This window comes from Capricornis sumatraensis, chromosome 4, assembly GCF_032405125.1.
Source record: "Capricornis sumatraensis isolate serow.1 chromosome 4, serow.2, whole genome shotgun sequence".
Classification (NCBI taxonomy): Eukaryota; Metazoa; Chordata; class Mammalia; order Artiodactyla; family Bovidae; genus Capricornis; species Capricornis sumatraensis.
The window spans coordinates 155,947,962-155,965,314 of record NC_091072.1 but is presented as its reverse complement, the minus strand read 5'-3'; positions in this window follow the sequence as shown (position 1 = coordinate 155,965,314).

Here is a 17,353-nt window from a genome sequence, read left to right as displayed (position 1 = left end):
CTGTAATGTAGGAGACCCGGGTTTAGTCCCTGGGTTGGGAAGATTCCCTGGAGGAGGGCATGGCAACCCACTCCAGTTTTCTTGCCTGGAGAATCCCCATGGACAGAGGAGCCTGGAGGGCTGCAGTCCATGAGGTTGCAAAGAGCCGGACACGAGTGAAGCAACTAAGCACGTACACACAGCATGGTTTTAGCCCTGAAAGTCCTGCAGCTCAGTCTCTCAGTTCCTGCAAACTACTCGCTTGACCCTCAGGTTTTCTGATCTGTAAGGTGGACATGGGCTTCCCTGGTAGCTCAGTGGTAAAGAACCCGCTTGCCAATGCAGGAGACCTGGGTTTGATCCCTGGGTCCAGAAGATCCCCTGGGGTAGCAAATGGCAATCTACTCCGGTATTCTTGCCTAGGAAATCCCATGGACAGAGGAGCCTATAGTCCATAGGGTCACAAAGAGTTGGACACGACTTAGCGACTAAAAAACAAGAGGGACATGATGTCAGTACCTACCATTGGGTGAACTGAATGAGAGGATGATGTACCTAGTAGGTGCTGAATAAAAGAATCTGCCTGCAAAGTAGGAGACACAGGAGACATAGGTTCAGTTCCTGAGTCAGGAAGATCCCCTGGAGGAAGGCATGGCAACCCACTCCAGTATTCTTGCCTGGAGAATCTCACAGACAGAGGAGCCTGGCGGGCGACAGTCCATGGGGTCGCAAAGAGTCAGACACAGCTGAGCAAGTAAGCCCATACACAGTACTGCAGAGGGCTGCAGGCATGGCTTGAGCTCCTGTGATACCATTTAAACAGAGCCCCAAAATTTTCATCACCCTGCTCGTGCATCCAGTTCAATTACAACAATATTTGCTGAGTGTTTATTAAGTATCAAGAAATTGTTAGCGGTTTAGCAATTATGGGCACATTTTTTCAAATGCTTGACACTTCTCAAGGATGTTGTGATCTCTGAGGACAAGCAAAGACAAAATGGTTACAGAGCAGAGGGGAAAAAAAGCATCCAAGGCCATAGACAGCGCCCTCATGGCTCCTAACTTAACTCTTGATTGGAAAACAGTTGTGGTCTTCTAACTTGTCCCCCCCAACCCCATTTCAGTCTCCTTCCAATCCAATCAACTATCAGGTCGCTCTTAGGACACAGTTTGGATCCTGGTCTTGGCATTCTTTTCTTTTTACAACAGGGCCTCTGCCAAGGCTTGAAAGCCTTATCTCTCAAACAAGCCAGACAACTCCCTTGCTCAGATATGCCCCACATTGTCCTTCCTCCTGCTGTTACTCACAGTGCTTCCTAAGCTGGAGGGCCTCTCCTCACTCCCTCCTTTCAAACCTAGACTCCTTCACGTGCTCTTACTGGGTTCTCCCTTCTCTGATTTCATTTCTACCATCCTTACAGCATTGTTCAGACTGGTGCCATATATAGTGCCAGGAGAAATATCAATAACCTCAGATATGCAGATGTCATCTTGACACCACCCTTATGGCAGAAAGCGAAGAGCAACTAAAGAGCCTCTTGATGAAAGTGAAAGAGGAGAGTAAAAAAGTTGGCTTAAAACTCAACATTCATAAAACTAAGAACATGGCATCCGGTCCATCACTTCATGGCAAATAGAGGGGAAACAGTGGAAATGGTGAAATTCTATTTTGGGGGGGTCCAAAATCACTGCAGATGGTGACTGCAGCCATGAAATTAAAAGACACTTGCTCCTTGGAAGAAAAGTTATGACCAACCTAGACAGCATATTAAAAAGCAGAGACATTACTTTGCCAACAAAGTTCTGTCTTGTCAAAGCTATGGTTTTTCGAGTAATCATGTATGGATGTGAGAGTTGGACTATAAAGAAAGCTGAGTACTGAAGAACTGATGCTTTTGAACTGTGGTGTTGGAGAAGACTCTTGAGAGTCCCTTGGACTGCAAGGAGATCCAATCAGCCCATTCTAAGGGAAATCAGTCCTGGGTGTTCATTGGAAGGACTGATGCTGAAGCTGAAACTCCAATACTTTGGTCACCTAATGTGAAGAACTGACTCATTTGAAAAGACCCTGATGCTGGGAAAGGTTGAAGGCTGGAGGAGAAGGGGACGACAGAGGATGGGATGGTTGGATGGCATCATAGACATGAGTTTGATCAAGCTCTAGGAGCTGGTGAAGAACAGGGAAGCCTGGTGTGCTGCAGTTCATGGGGTTGCAAGGAGTCAGACACAGCTGAGTAACTGAACTGAACTGAGAGTCCCTATTCTTGACTGCAGGCCAGGATTGTCTATTTCACTTTTTAATGTCTCCTCTAGTTCCTTCTGTGCAGCCAACAAATGTTTATTGAATTTCAGCCAGAGTTTTCATTTTAGTATCTGTACCCTGGCTTTGGTAGTTTTTGGTTGTGTGATAGCAAATCAAGTTCCTTGATTAACCTCTCTGTCTCAGTTTCCTCATCGAGCAATGAGGATCATGATAGCATTCACCTCAGGGTTACCACAAGAATGAAAGAAGATAATGCACTCAGAATGCTTAGCAGTGTGCTTGGCACTTTAGAGCCGTGGATCATCAGAGAAGGGAAGGATTCATTTAGACTGGAGGAAGAGAGGAAGGCTTCCTGGAGGAAGTGGAATGTGAGCTAGGATATGAATACATAAAGATAAAAGAGAAGATATTTAGGGAGAGGGACCAACCTGAACAAAGACTTAAGAAGAAACAGGGAAAAGCAAGAAGAGCTCAGGACAGGGCTGATCAAGACCTGGGAAATGGAAGTGTCCTGGTGGTCCAGTGGCTAGGACTTCGTGCGTTCAGTGCCGTGGCCTAGGTTCAATCCCTGATCAGAAATGAATATCCTGCAAACCATGAAAGTGTTAGTTGCTCACTTGTGTCCGGGTCTCTGTGATTCATGACTGTGGCCTGTCAGGCTCCTCTGTCCATGGAATTCTCCAGGCAAGAATACTAGAATGCGTAGCCATTCCCTTCTCCAGGGCATCTTCTGACCCAGGGATCGGACCCAGGTCTCCTGCATTGCAGGCAGATTCTTTACCAACTGAGCCACCAGGTAAGCCCACAAACCATGTGGCGTGGCTAAAAAAAACAAACAAAAAAAGACCTGGGAAATACCTTCGGAGAGATTCCCCAGGAAGAGAGACAGCAAGGCAAAGGACAGGTGGAGTAAATCCTTCAGGGTGATGGATTAGCAGATTGGAAGGGGTCTCTAGCAGTTTGTTGACAAGAAGGCAATGGCACCCCACTCCAGTACTCTTGCCTGGAAAATCCCATGGATGGAGGAGCCTGGTAGGCTGTAGTCCATGGGGTCGCTAAGAGTCGGACACGACTGAGCGACTTCACTTTGACTTTTCACTTTCCTGCATTGGAGAAGGAAATGGCAACCCACTCCAGTATTCTTGCCTGGAGAATCCCAGGGACGGGGGAGCCTGGTGGGCTGCCGTCGATGGGGTCGCACAGAATTGGACACGACTGAAGCGATTTAGCAGCAGCAGCAGCAGCAGTCTGTTGAAGGTTTCTGTCATTGGATTTGCCCATTTCAGCAACAGCAGCAAAATTAGAAGTGGCACGTTAGATGGGCGACAGAATCGAATTGGCGTGTGTTTCCAGCAATTTTCAGCAAAGGATGGAAACGCACGAAATACAACCCCTGCTAATTATTAGGAGGGCGAAGCTAAAAACCCCATATTTGTGTTAAATAATGAAAAGTGTACAAAAAAGAGTGAATTTGGCTTAGTAGGAGATTGGGGGGTGGGAGGGTGGGTGGGAAGGATTAAAGGAAAGAGGGCGGAAAATGTTGGTGACAGTCAGTTTGAGCCGCAGGCTCAGGGCAGCCGCTAAACCTGTTGATGGAACCTTGCAGTGTGCTCGTGGATGGAGGGGCCAGATCAAGGAGGGCCAAGGTTCCACTGTGTTCTGTGCTGGTCTCATCACACCTGGGTGTTTGAGGTAGTCACATTTTGGCTTCAGTGAACAAAAACCCAAGTGGGAAGGGAATGAACTGGCCCCCAGGGTTAGACCCACACGGTACCCCTTCCAAGTTTCTTTAACGGGCCAGTTCACCCATCCCCCAGCTGCTGTACTGGCAGCAAAGGGTTCCCAGATGCCCCAGATTCTGGAGAATTGCCCTCAGCTCAACGGACTAGCGTTGGTGAACTTAACCCCTTCAGAGCCCATGGCTAGTGACCGAGCTATATTGGGCAACACAAAGTGGCCCCGTGGCGTGGTTTATGTGCCAGAGCTCTCTGGGGTGGATCAGGCCAAGAGATTATTTGAGCCTTACTTGGCTCTTTTCCTTTCCCTGCTCAACTTCCTCGTTTATAGGTTTTTCCTCCCTCAATAATCCCATTTACAGAATCTCCCTTATAGGTGGGCTCTGAGGACCCTGACTTCAGACATCCATGAAGTCAGCCAGAAAATGGCTGGACCCAGGCTCCCCAGCAGTCATCACCTGCTGTGGCCTTTACGGTGTCTCAGCTCTGATAGTTCGCAGGTTCTCATGTGGGCTTTATTCTCAAGCACGTTATTTCCTGTGGTCTCCAGGTCAGTCCCAGGTGCAGAGCTGGACAGTTCGGCAGCCTCACTGCAAGAACTTCTCCTTCCTAATAGTTTCAATAAAGGGCCCGGGAATTCTGATTGTACTGCCTTGGGTTACCTGCCTTTCTCTAAATCAGTCTCTGCAGATGGTGGAGGTGGGGAGGGGTGAGCAGTGCTCTGATCAGGACTGGGTTGGAGTCAGCCCCTTGGCCGAGTGTGGGGAGAAGTGGTTCCCCAGGGGAAAATTAGGGTCCTCTTTCCAGAAGAGAAGATGTCTGATGGAAGGACAAAAATAGCATATGTCCCTGACGTGCTCGTGTGCAGTCATGTCCAACTGGACTGTCGCCGGCCAGGCTCCTCTGTGCATGGGATTCCCCAGGCAAGAATACTGGAGTGGGTGCTATTTCCTATTCCAGGGGATCCTTCTGACCCAGGGATCGAACCTGTGTCTCTTGAGTTTCCTGCATTGGCAGGCAGGGTTCTTTATCACTAGTGCTACCTGGGAAGCCCCACAGTATAATCCAGAGAAAAAAACAAGAGTCAAATTGAAAGCAGAGATCATTAAGTGCTCTAGATACAAGTTTCATTAATTATTTTACTTTTGTGAAAACCTTCCTGCATTGCATTACCAATAAAAAACAAATAAAACCCACCACCAGCCATTTCTATATTCATGTCTGTAACCCTAATAGAGCCTGACAAACTGAAGATGTCCCCACAAAGTCACTAGGAGAGTGTGGTGCATGGAAACCATCGTCTGAGGAATGGTGACAAGGAGAAGACTTAATCTCTGTTGTTTTGGGGACTGGTAAGAGGGTGTGGGAAAGGCGGCTTGCTGGTCATCTTCAAATATTTGGAATGTTGTCATGACAAAGTGGGATTAGACGTGTTCTGCGTTATCTTCAGGGGATGACATTAGGATTTACGGTCAGAAACTAGAGGGAGGCAGATCATCCATAAGAAATATATATGCACACCATATATATGGTATTCACACTCACACACACACACTATATATATATATACAATTTAAGTTAAGTAAAGAAGAGGCCTGTTTGAGAGGTGGTGAGTTTGCCATGTCTGGGAAGCTGAGTGGGATGTTACCCTGTTCATGGCTAATAACATATGCTGTGGGACTTCCCCAGCTGTCCAGTGGTTAAGACTCTGCTCCTCAATGCTGGTGGCATGAGTTCGATTCCTGGTTGGGGAACCAAGATCCCACATGCCATGGGGGTGTGGCCAAAAATTGGAAAAAAAAAAAAAAAAACCAACAAAACACACAGCTGTGTTTCCCTTTCCCCCTGGCTGTTTCCTGAAGGCTGAGGGTAGGCAGACTCCATCGGGAATGTGCCAGCCCGGTCTTGTCTTTGGGAAACCTGCCCCACGCCTGTAATTTCCACCGACAGGACTTTTGCCTCATGCCTCTGGGCCCTCTAGTTAGTCACGCTGCTGCGGATCGTCTGCCCGGTCACCTCAGCATGTGCCTTCACGTCCCCCAGTTCGGTGAGAGAGCACCCCCAGGGCAGTGATGACCTCGTTTGTCTTACCCCACCCCCCCAAGAAATATTTGTGAATGAATAATTTTATCAAGACTTTCATGGACGAATTCTTGCCTTTGAGGAAGGTATGTGACTAAAGGGCCACAGGGCTCCTGCCTGGAACTACAAGATTCTATGACCAGCGGTGATACTGAACTTGAAATTGACAAGATAGATGAATAACTGGCAAGACCCGGGCGCCCCTTAGGCTTTTGCAGCAGTTGGAGGGGGAGAAGCACCCTCTCCTGCCTTACCTCTGAGAGTGACACCAATGAGCAGCCTCGGGAGGCTTTTGGGGGAGAATAGGGGGCTGTAGTAAGAATTACTCTGGGATGTAAAACGATCTGCCTCGTTTCTGTCTGTGCGCCGTCACGCCGCTCCTTCCTAAACCTGCAAGAATGCTCTAGCCCCTTCTTCCTGTAGCTGCCCGTTACTCCCCCCTCCTTACTCTGTCTGGTGACACCATCCCCAGGAAGCTTTCGGGAAAGCACTTCCCCCTCTTTCCACCCCGCCAAGTTGGAGTTATTTAGCCTTTTCTGGGCTCCCGCCCATTGCTGGGGGGAGGGGAAGCAAATGGCTTGCCTCCCTCGAGGCGTTTACCGCAGGGAACCTGGCTTTCCTTGTTTCTCTCTCCCTTTTAGCCCGCTTTCTTTCTCCTTGTTGAAGTCATGGACCAAGTCCCTGTGTGGCCTTTGCGCCTAACGCAGCACACACACACACACACACACACACACACACACACACACCCCGCACCCCCCTACCCCACACCCCTTCGCTACGAGAGTGGATGCCGGAGAGAGGAGGACATCAATCAGCATCTTATAATCATAGAATTACGCGAGTCGTCTAGTGCAGTCCTCCCTTGGGTTCATTCAGTCTTTTCTTCTTGAAGCCCAAAGCACTTTTGCTGTTAATGATCTCAACATTCTGGGCAGGTAAAGTTGGGTTAGGTGGGTGCCGGTATCCTCCCGTTTATTGTAGTGGAAACTGACTCAAAGAAACGGGACGACAGGCTTCGGTGGGGCGGGGGCTGTAACGGGAATTCAGGGCTCAGGGCCAGTGCGGAATTTATTGTGTCTCCTTTTGGGAAGCGTGAAATTAAGTAATCGATTTATGAGCCCCAGGCGGGGATCCTTCAGCCCCCTAGAAGGATTGTGATGGGGTCTGGAGGATTAATGCACTAAGCTCTGGCAGCATTGACCCCTTGGCAACTTGGCCAGGTCTGGCCGGGTCCGCCGCCCTTGCCTTGACTGGATGACCAATGGGTTGCGGCCTCTTTAAGGCCGCAGCGCCCCGCCTCCGATCTCCTCCCACCTCCTCACCGCCACTCCGCCAATTCCAGACTTTCCTCGACAATGAGGTCATCTCCCCGCTGTCCATTGGCTGTGCTGGGCCGTCAGTCACAGGAAGTCCCGCCGCCACGCTGGCCTCGCTTGTATCCCTCCCGTTCCCCTCCCTCCTTTTAGTCCGTGGTTCCCGGCCTCCACGAGGCCTCAGATTGGTCAGCATTGCTGTCACTCCTCCAGCGGGCGTGGCGTGGAGGTGGGGCGGGAGGCGGGTGTGGTAGGAGGACCCGCAGCTTCCGTGCCTGAGAGGAGCCGGCCGAGGCCGTGTCTGTGGTGTCCCCGCGGCGGCAGCGGTGAGCGCGACCGTCCCATCCTTCCCACCCGCTCAGCTCCGCTCGCTGCACGCCCTCCGCTCGCGCCGACTTATCCATAGCTCCGCGCGTCCCGGCTGGACGCTGAGCCTCGGGAGGAGACACGCGCGGTTGAGAGCCGGAGCGGGGACCGCCGCGGAGCCCGGGCCGGGAGGAGAGCTAGGCGGTGAGTGAGAGTCCGGGCAGGGGACCCCTCCCCCACCGCAGCCCCGCCCCGAGCATCCTTTCTCCGGGCGACCCCGCCGCGCGCGCCCTCCGGGGGTCCGGCTGTGAGCCGGCCTCGCCCCTCGGCCCCTTCCTCACCGTCGCCCCGCTTCCCCAGGCCGGGGTCGTAGAGCCGGGACGGGCGGCATGGGGGCGCGGGCGGTCGGTGCACCTGTGCGGCTGGGCCGGGCCGCGGGGGTGTGGAGGCACGGAGGTTCCCGCCCCCGTGGCGTCCGGGGCGTTTCGTGACTGCAGGGACCAGGTGTCTGTCGGGCGCTTTCTCCTGGGGCTTGTGTAGACCCTTAGGATCCATGTGCAGCTCCCAGGATTCCCAAGCAAGGAAGTCTCACCTGGACTTGTTGATGCCTGTGCGGCTGCCTGAATGCTGCCAGGTGTAAGGGATCTGGCAGATTTGAAACTTTCCCGTCCAACAAAATGTTTGCCAGGACACTTCTAGTATGTTCCCTAGCCTGGCGAGAATGCAGCAGCATCGATCCTCTGTAGTTGCTAGGGCTGGAGTTTTCGAGTCAGCCTCTCAAACCTGCCATTTGCCAGCTGTGTAATCTTGGGCCTCAGTTTCCTCATCTGAAAATTGGGGGTAATAATAGTATCCATCATGGGGTCGTTGTAGGAGTTAAAATGTTTGACACTGCGCTTGCCCACCTTAGTAAAGGCCCAAGCAGTGTTTGTTTTTACGACATTGAGAACCGCGATAGACTAGCATGTGTGTGTAAGCACCAGCCCAACTTGGCTTTGTCAGGGTTTCTCTGTTTCCTCTCTGTTAGGCAGCATAACTAAAGGGCAGTTTGGTGGACAGTTAACTGCTTACCAGCCTATGCTTGGCATGAAGTGTGTGTAGACAGGAATGTGAAATACGTCACTTGACTCTAGCAGTGAAATTACACCTATCGTCCAGCATATTTACATACTTAAAAATCTATAAGATGTCTGAAATGCGCCCGCCCCCCGAGTTGCCAGTTTTTGAGCTCTTTTCAGGGTCTTTTCCACCTGAAGCCAAGGTCTGAAGCAGAATCTCTATTTAAAATAAGTTAAATTTGTGTGTCTTACTTTGGAAGATCCCCCCAGACTCCACATTTCACTTATGCAGTTTTACTGTTGAAAAGCAGCCGCCTCCCAGGGATGAGGTGACAGCCAGCTGGCCCACAGCCCTATGACTGTAGGGTGGGGAACCTTTGGCTGAAAGTTCCTAAGCTAAATTTTGCCTGGTGGTGTTCGCATTTTTCACAGCGAAGCAAAGGGCTTTATGATCCTGTTTCTTAATGAAATGTTTTAGAAAGAAGAGAACCATTACTGCTTTTTCCAAAAACACATGCATAGGAAAACCGGCTGTAGTATAGTTCCAGCATTTGCTTCAGTTCTTTGCCAGTAACTCTTAAGAAGAGCTCCTGTTTAAAAAGGCTTCCAAAAGCTACATCCATCAGGATACCATTTTTTATTTAGAAGGAAATCATGTGAGAGTATTCTGTATCGCATACGCCAAAAGTATTTATTGCAGACTTTCTGAGTCCTTAGTGCTATGTCGAGTGTTATGAGAAAGGGATTCAGAAGCACAGAGGAGCATCTCGGCCCATAAAGGGCAAAAACACAAAGTTTGGTCACCCAGGAGGTGGTATGGGTACTGCTTAAGTTGTGACTTCATTCATTCATTCAATTTTTGTTTCATGCCTGTAACATGCCAGATGTTCTTCTAAAAGCTGAGGCTATGAAATGAGTGAGGTGTATGTTCCCTCCTCACGAGGAACTCACAGTCTAGTGGGAGAGACGGAAAGTGACAGATAACTGTAACACACTGACGCAAACCCCAGGTGCAAACCCAGAACTATGTGGGAGAGTCAAGGGACCGTTTCCTTTGGACTTCAAGGAGAGGATGGCCTTTGAGCTGAATCTTTTATTCATTAGATAAAAGAGAGGAAGATCATTCCAGAGAGGAATAACTAAACTTAAAAACTGACAACTGTTTGGACCATAAGTACAAGCCCTAGGTAAGGGGAAAGAAAACTGACATTCTGCGATGCTCACTACGTGACAGGCAGCAAGCTAGGCTTTTAATGCATTGCTTAATCCTCACAGTGATTCTGTGAGGTAGATTTTACTTCCACTTCAGGATATGGAAACTGAGGCTCAGGGTGTTAAAGAATTTGTCTAAGGTTACACAGTGAGTGACCGAGCCAGGACTGGAATTCCTAATTTAAAAGTGTAGTGAGCTTTTTTTTTTTCTTTTAACACTCTGTTTTGTTGTAGAAGTACTAAATAATACAATATACTTCAGTTAAAAACTGCTTTCTGTGAAACAAATTCATATTTGAGTTGCTTGGACTTGTATAATGAATATAGGCTATTTAAAAAAAATCAAATGGTATTTATTTTACACTTATAAATGGGATATTTGCTAAAAATCATGAACCATGAAAACATTCAGTAAGAACAGAGTATACGGAGACAGATTTAAGTGGGGGCACTTTAGAAAGTAAGCAGGTATGGACTTTTCTTGAGGCTGCAGCTTCAATATTTATTTAAATATAAAAGAAAAACATATGCAGACATACAGCAAATTAAATAGACACGATGAAAGGGGTGAAACAATTTTTGAATACTTAAATTTTACAAAGGGGAAACTAGAATTTTGAAGTCCTGTTAACAAAGATTGTTGTATTATATTTAGAGAGACCACTATGGCAAGGGCATATACTGGACTGTAAGCTCCATAAGGGCAAGGATGCTTCTTTGTTTTGTTGTCAGCTTCAAGAGCGGTTCTGAGACATAGCAGAAGCTCAGAAGTCTATTTCAGAAGGCCTTTGAGACAGAAAAGGGAGGACATTGATAGAGTACAGATAAAGTACTTTAGGCAAAGGGAATAGTTTGTTAACGGATACGTTTTGGAAGAAAAGGAACAGTGGACAAAGGGGAATAGTCTGCTGGCACAGTTCAACAAATATGGGCACTGTTTATTTCCAAGGCTTCAGGGAGCTCTGAGAATTAAGAAAACAGTCTATGCTCTTAAGGAGCTTCTAGTGTTAGAGAGTAAGTGTCTGCTATTAGCTGTCTACTGCTGCCAATTGCCATGTAACAGTTATCCCCAAAGATAGGGCTTAAGATGGCAGTAAACATTTATTACCTCTCACAGGTTCTGTGAGTTAGGAGTTCAGGAGGAGATGGGCTGAGTGGTTTCAGGCTCAGGGGATCTCCAGAGATTGCAGTAATATGTCAGCTGGGTTGCAGTCCTCCAAAGGCTTGACTGAGGCTGGCAGATCCTCCGTCAGGGAGGCTAATCAATATGGCTGGCAAGTTGATGCCAGCTGTGGGGGGAGGTCTCCGTTTCTTTCCACTTTGGCCCCTCCACAGAGCTACTTGCCTGCCCCCCTGGCACGGCTGCATTGTCTTTTATGACTTGGCTTCAGAAGTCACATACCATGCTTTCTCCAGCATTCTGCAGGCCACTCTTTGCAGGAAGCGACTACCCAGGGATGTAAATACCAGGAGGTGAGGGTCATTGGGGGTCAGCTTGGAGGCTGGCTGCCATAGTGGGAAGCATAGAAAAAGCTAAGTGTTGGAAGAAAGCACGGGGTGCTGGGTAGGGGAGGGAGAGAGGGAGAGGGGCGGGAGGACTCAGAGGAGGGAGCGATACCTTTGGGATGATGAGGGAATTGGGAAAGTTTTCATTGTTTGAATAGATAGTTGCAGATGTTCATTGTGTGCCTCCTGCGTGCCTTCCGCATGGTAGGCTCAGCTATGGAGATGGACACTGAATTAGGGCCACCTTTTTAAGTAGCCTAGACCAGCATTGACACTAAGGACAAATATTTGATCTTTATGTATAAGGTGAAGGTGGAGTCATTTTTCTGATGTTGAAGAAAACAGTCATTTATCAGAGAGATAGACAAGCAGTTACAGAGTGTGAGTAGTTAAGAGGAAAAATACTAGAGCCAGACCGTCTGGGTTCGAGTCCTGGATCCACCGCTTGCCAGCTCTGTGTGTGGTACTGTGATCCTTCTGCTACTTTATCTTCTCAAGTGACTCACTAACTGAAAAACAGTGATAATCATGATGCCTGCTGTATATTCTGCTCTGAGGATCGAAAACCTTAAATATGCCAAGTCCCTGGAACACCTTTACATGCATCATCATCATCCTGGTTATTTTCTGGCAGTGACACAGAACTGACATGAGTGAATGAGGTTGGAGGCAGAGATGAATGAGTATAAAATGATGTACGCAGAAGGAGGCATTTAGATGTCAATCACTGCTGCTTCAGCATCACTTTTTCCAGTTCCGATACCTACATCTTGATAGATTTCATTTCGCCAGTTAGAGTGAAAGCAGTGGTTTTATTAGTTGAACTCCACAGTTAAACAAGACCTCAGGAGGTACGCATTTTGCCCATTAACACGTGTTGACTGGGATATTTTTGCAGAAACTAATGCCCGTGGCATTAATATGTCTCTGGTCAGTAATGTGTTAATCATACCCTCTTGTTGTCCCTCTAAATTCCTAGGCCCTTTGTCTGCAGAATGGGTTTAGTCAGAAGCAGTTCTTAGTTTCACAGGCTTCAAGAGAGCTTAGAGGTGGATCTAGGCCCCAAAGTAAAAATACCTAGAATGAGAACTTTTGTGACTGAGTCACAGAAGAATCTGCAAAATTCTTAAAGTTATTAACTTATCACTTCTGTGAAGAGGAAAGATAAGTGAACTCCATGTTGCTGAAGATGTTGAAGCAGAAATTGGTCGCCCTGCCAGGGTGCCTTAGTTAGTTGCTAGTGTTCATTTCTCAGTTGTGTATGACTCTTTGCAAGTCAATGGACTATAGCCTGTCAGGCTTCTCTGTCCATGGAATTCTCCAGGCAAGAAGACTGGAGTGGGTTGCCATGCCCTCTCCCTAGGGAACTTCCCTGACCCAGGGATTGAACCTGGGTCTCCTGCATTGCAGGCAGATTCTTTACCATCTGAGCCACCAGGGTGCCTTCAGTTCAGTCCTTGGGTGGAGCCAATTGCTTAAGTTGCCTTCAGTTCTGCGGTTCAGTGACTCAGGTCCAACTCGCATTGTTTAGTTGAAGGGAGGCTCTGAGAAATTAAATGATTTGAAGTTCCACAACTGTCTAGTGGCTAAACTGGAGCAGTTCCTCACCCTTTGTTTAAGACAAGCTCACACAGCAGTAACAAAAGGCCTACAGAATCCTAGGAAGACAGAGTTGTGAAAAAAAATTTCTTTCTTTTCTTCAGATACCGTATTTTTCCTTTTGTGGTATATTTGATTCATTCGCTTCTTCACTTACTCTTGTTAATAAGCATTAAGAAATCATCCTCTGTATAAATGAGTACAAGTAATCAGTAATTTGGGTAGCTCATTTTAAAATCTGGAGTGTATCCTCTGTTTGTTACTGAATTTGAAAACAGGTGGGCTATTTTCAGGTTTTTGACCTCTGAAATTGTGAGAATTAAAGGTCAGTTTGGTTTTCTGAAAAATGTTTGTTTTGGTATCAAAAGTAAAAGTGAAAGTGAAGTCTCTCAGTCGTGTCCGACTCTTTGCGATCCCATGGACTGTAGCCCACCAGGCTCCTCTGTCCGTGGGATTTTCCAGGGAATAGTACTAGAGTGGATTGCCGTTTCCTTCTCTGGTGGAATCTTCCCAACCCAGGGATCGAACCTGGGTCTCCTGCATTGTAGACAAACGCTTTACGGTCTGAGCCACCAAGGAAGTCAAAAGTATCCCGGGTATAATTTGGAAAAAAAAATTCTAAACTTCCTATCCAGAGAGAGTAAAATAATTAGTGAGGTAACATGTCAAGTGTAAGGGCAGGAGCAGAGCTAGATACTAACAGTTATCAGTTGTGTAACCCTAGACGCACCACCTAACCTTCTGTGACTCGCTTTCCTCATCTGTAAAATGGAGTTAATAGTTCTTAACACATGAGGCTGTTATGAGTATGGAGAAATGTAAAGGTGAGTAACAGGACGTGTGCTTTATGAGTCACTGTGTTGCCTCATTACTCCTCCCACCAGCTCTGTGAAATAAGTAACAGCACCATTTTGCAGATGACGCTACAGAAGCTTGGAGAGAGAAACTAAATTACCACAGTCAAGATCTGAACTCGGGTCTGTCTGTGAATTAAAGATGGTGACTCCCCCCCATTGTATGTTGTTGTTCAGTCGCCAAGTCCTGTGCCTCCAGTAAATGTTTGTTCCTTTTCACTTTCTTTTGCATAATTAGTGAAAATGTCTATACAGTGAGAATTTTTTGTGGTAGTAATCACAGTGTTATAGCTCTCAAAATGTTCTTTGGAATATTCCTTATATGCATTCAATATCTTACTGCCGTTCCTGAAATGGAAAGCTGTAATAGTGACTTCACTTAAGTTGCACAATAAATACTGACTGAATAAGGGCATACCAAAATATTCAAATTTAAATTTTTTGGTCAGTGTTTCAGTATCTTTGTAACTGTAAATGGTGTAACTTATGCCAGAGTCTCTTAATCGTGGTTAATTTGTACATATTTTCACTACCACAGAATTGACAGGAATGTGGAAATTTGCCCTCTCATACTTTAGGACACGCCATATTGCATGTTGGTATTAGAATGGTGTTATCGTAGTTGAAACTGGCTTTTTTGTTGATTTTCTATTTTATTAAATGATGGATATCTTTAATGTCTTTTAAAATTTGCCACATATATGTTGTCTTGGCTTTTCTTTTTTTTTTTTTAAGGTAGAGATGGGGAAAGAATTGAGAAATGAAGAGTTTGGGCTGTTTTCTTTCTTATTCTTGATACATGTTAACCAAAGTTTCCATTCAGGGACCATTACGTTCTTTAATTCTTACATACCAGTTTAATGCCCTGAGGTCATGCAGTGAAGGCAAAGATGTCGTGGTGTTTTAAATTATATTTTATGGATTCCGCGAATCATTTCGCATCATCTTGTTGATATTTCCTTTCTCTTCAGAATTTTTTTTTTTTCCTGGGCTGGGGGTGTTCGGGGTGTGTGGTCCTGGAATAGGAATAAAGGGAGCCAAGAGTATAATGAGATCATAGGCTAGTAATTTGAAATTAAATAAATTTAAAAATATTTCCTTTACTTAGTAGAAGTTCGTAGGACGGTGTGGTTCATACGTGTGCTATCTGTCATGAGTCTTTGTATGCGTTGAATCAGTTATTTGTTTAATCATGTTCCTGACTCAGTCACTCTGGAGCATAATTGACCTCCCCTTCGCCCCTCTTTTGGCTTCACCTGAAAGCTGATTCTGAAGGTGAATCTCGAAGAAACAGTATGCGTGGAAACTGGGTATGGCTTGTAGGATTTGGACAAGCTATTCATGACATTTTATTTTCAACGAGTTTAATAACCTGTTGGGTGCCTAAATAAAACTGAGTTAATTATAGTGTAACCTTTTGTTCTATTTGGAGAGTGTTAAGGGATTTTTGAATACCCTCCAAAATTCACCTTCATCAAGTGAGCTTAGAAAGCTCTTTCTAGAGCAGGAATTCCCAAAACTTTATTTGCATGACAGTTCCTCTTCCTTCTGGCCACTCTCTCTCTTTTTTTTTTTTAAAGCCTAGTAGATTTTCCCTGCTGTTTGGAGATAGTGATGCGTGTTAGAGTTGAATGCACCTGTTCTCAACTGCGGCTCTACTGCTCATTGGCTTTGTGGTCTTGGGCAAGGGAATTAATCTTTCTCAATCTCTTGTTTCCTCGTAGGATAGATGTAAGGGGTAAATGAAGTTACGTGTAAAGCATTTAGCACATAATAGGCATTTAATTCTTGTCAGGTTTCACAGCACCCAGACTTTTTCTTTTGTAGCACAAGTCCCAATTGCAGCTGAGTCGTCGTGTAGTTGCTGTGTTTCTCTCCTCGTAAACTTCACAAGGCTGTCTCTTCACGGCTCTGTTCCTGGCATGCAGCATAGTGATTGGCAGGGCCTATGATAAATGCTCAGGAAACGCTTGTTGAATGAATGAAAGTGAAGTGGTCACGTTTCTTCTGGTCAATCAGGTCAGAGCTTTGGAGTCATCTTCTCTCTCTTTCCCACTTGACATTCACTCCATTGGCAAATCCTCTTAGCTTCTTCCGTATGCATGATCTGATCACTTCTTACCACCTCCCTAGTCTGAACCATCTGTATTACTTTCCTGTGGCTGCTACAACAAATTACCAGAAACATGGTGTCTTCAAAAGACACTGCATAATTATTTTCTCACAGCTCTGAAGGTCACATGTCTAAAACCAGTTTCCCTGGGCTAAAATCACGGTGTCAGCCGCAGAGCCGCAGCCCTTCTAGAAGTCTTATGGGAGTCTGCTCCTCACCTCTCCCAGCTTCTGGTGACTGCTGGCATTCCTTGGCTTGCGGTGGCATCTCTTCAGTCTTCAGGGCTGGCATTTTCAAGCGTCTCTCTGCACGTCTTCTCCTCTGTTGTCCCATCTCTCCCTGCCCCATTTATAAATAAATTGCATTTAAGTCTCCCCCAGATAATCCAAGATAATTGCTCCATCATTGTGCAGTTATTTTATGTTTTTTCCCTCAAGATCCTTGGCTGAATCACGGCTGCAAAGATCACCCTCCTTTTCTGACATGTAAGTTCCAGTGTTAGGATATGAAGGATGTGGATATCTCTTACGGTACCGTTTTCAGTCTACCGCATTCTGCTCTTTGAACCTCAAAGATTCATATTTGTCCCACAAGCAAAATACATTCATCCCATTCGGATATAGCAGAGTCTCAACCCATTGCAGCATCAAGTCCAGAATCTCATCAAAATCTCATCATCTAAATCAGGTGGAGGTGAGACTCTGGGTGTGATCCATCTTGGGGAAGAATTTCTATCTGTGGGCCTGGGAAACTAGAAAACGAGTTATGTGTTCCCAAAATACAGTGGTGGGACATGCAAGATACGACTGTCATGGACATTCCCAAATCCAGAAAGGAGGAGATACAAGATATAAGTGTGTCACTGGTCCCAGGCTGTTTCAGAATTCAGCAGGGAAAATTTCTCCGGTTGTAATGCCTGGAAGTAATCTTCTGTGGCTAGGGACCCTGCCCTCTGGGCCTGTGGCTCTGGCTTCTGGGCCCAAGTCTCAGTTCTTCGAGTTATCCTTACTTTTTCTTGAAGGGTAAGTAGCGCATGTTTTCAGCTGAGTTGTTTTATTAGTAGTTAAATTGCCTGTAGAATTTTGGTAGTCTGACAGTCTTTCTTTTACTTTATTCTCTTTCTGCCCCTTTCAGGCCAGGCTGGCAGTGTTTCTGCTGATAAAACATTATCAGAAACCTTTTGAGTCTCCTGTGTATATCTCAGGGATTCTTGTCTTTAGACAAGAAGGTCCTCCCATCTCATATTGCTTCCTAGCTTCTGCTTAGGTGGTTGGGTGAGGGGTCCCTGAGTCACATGTGTAATCTTTCAGCACTAATGAAAGGTTGTCCAGA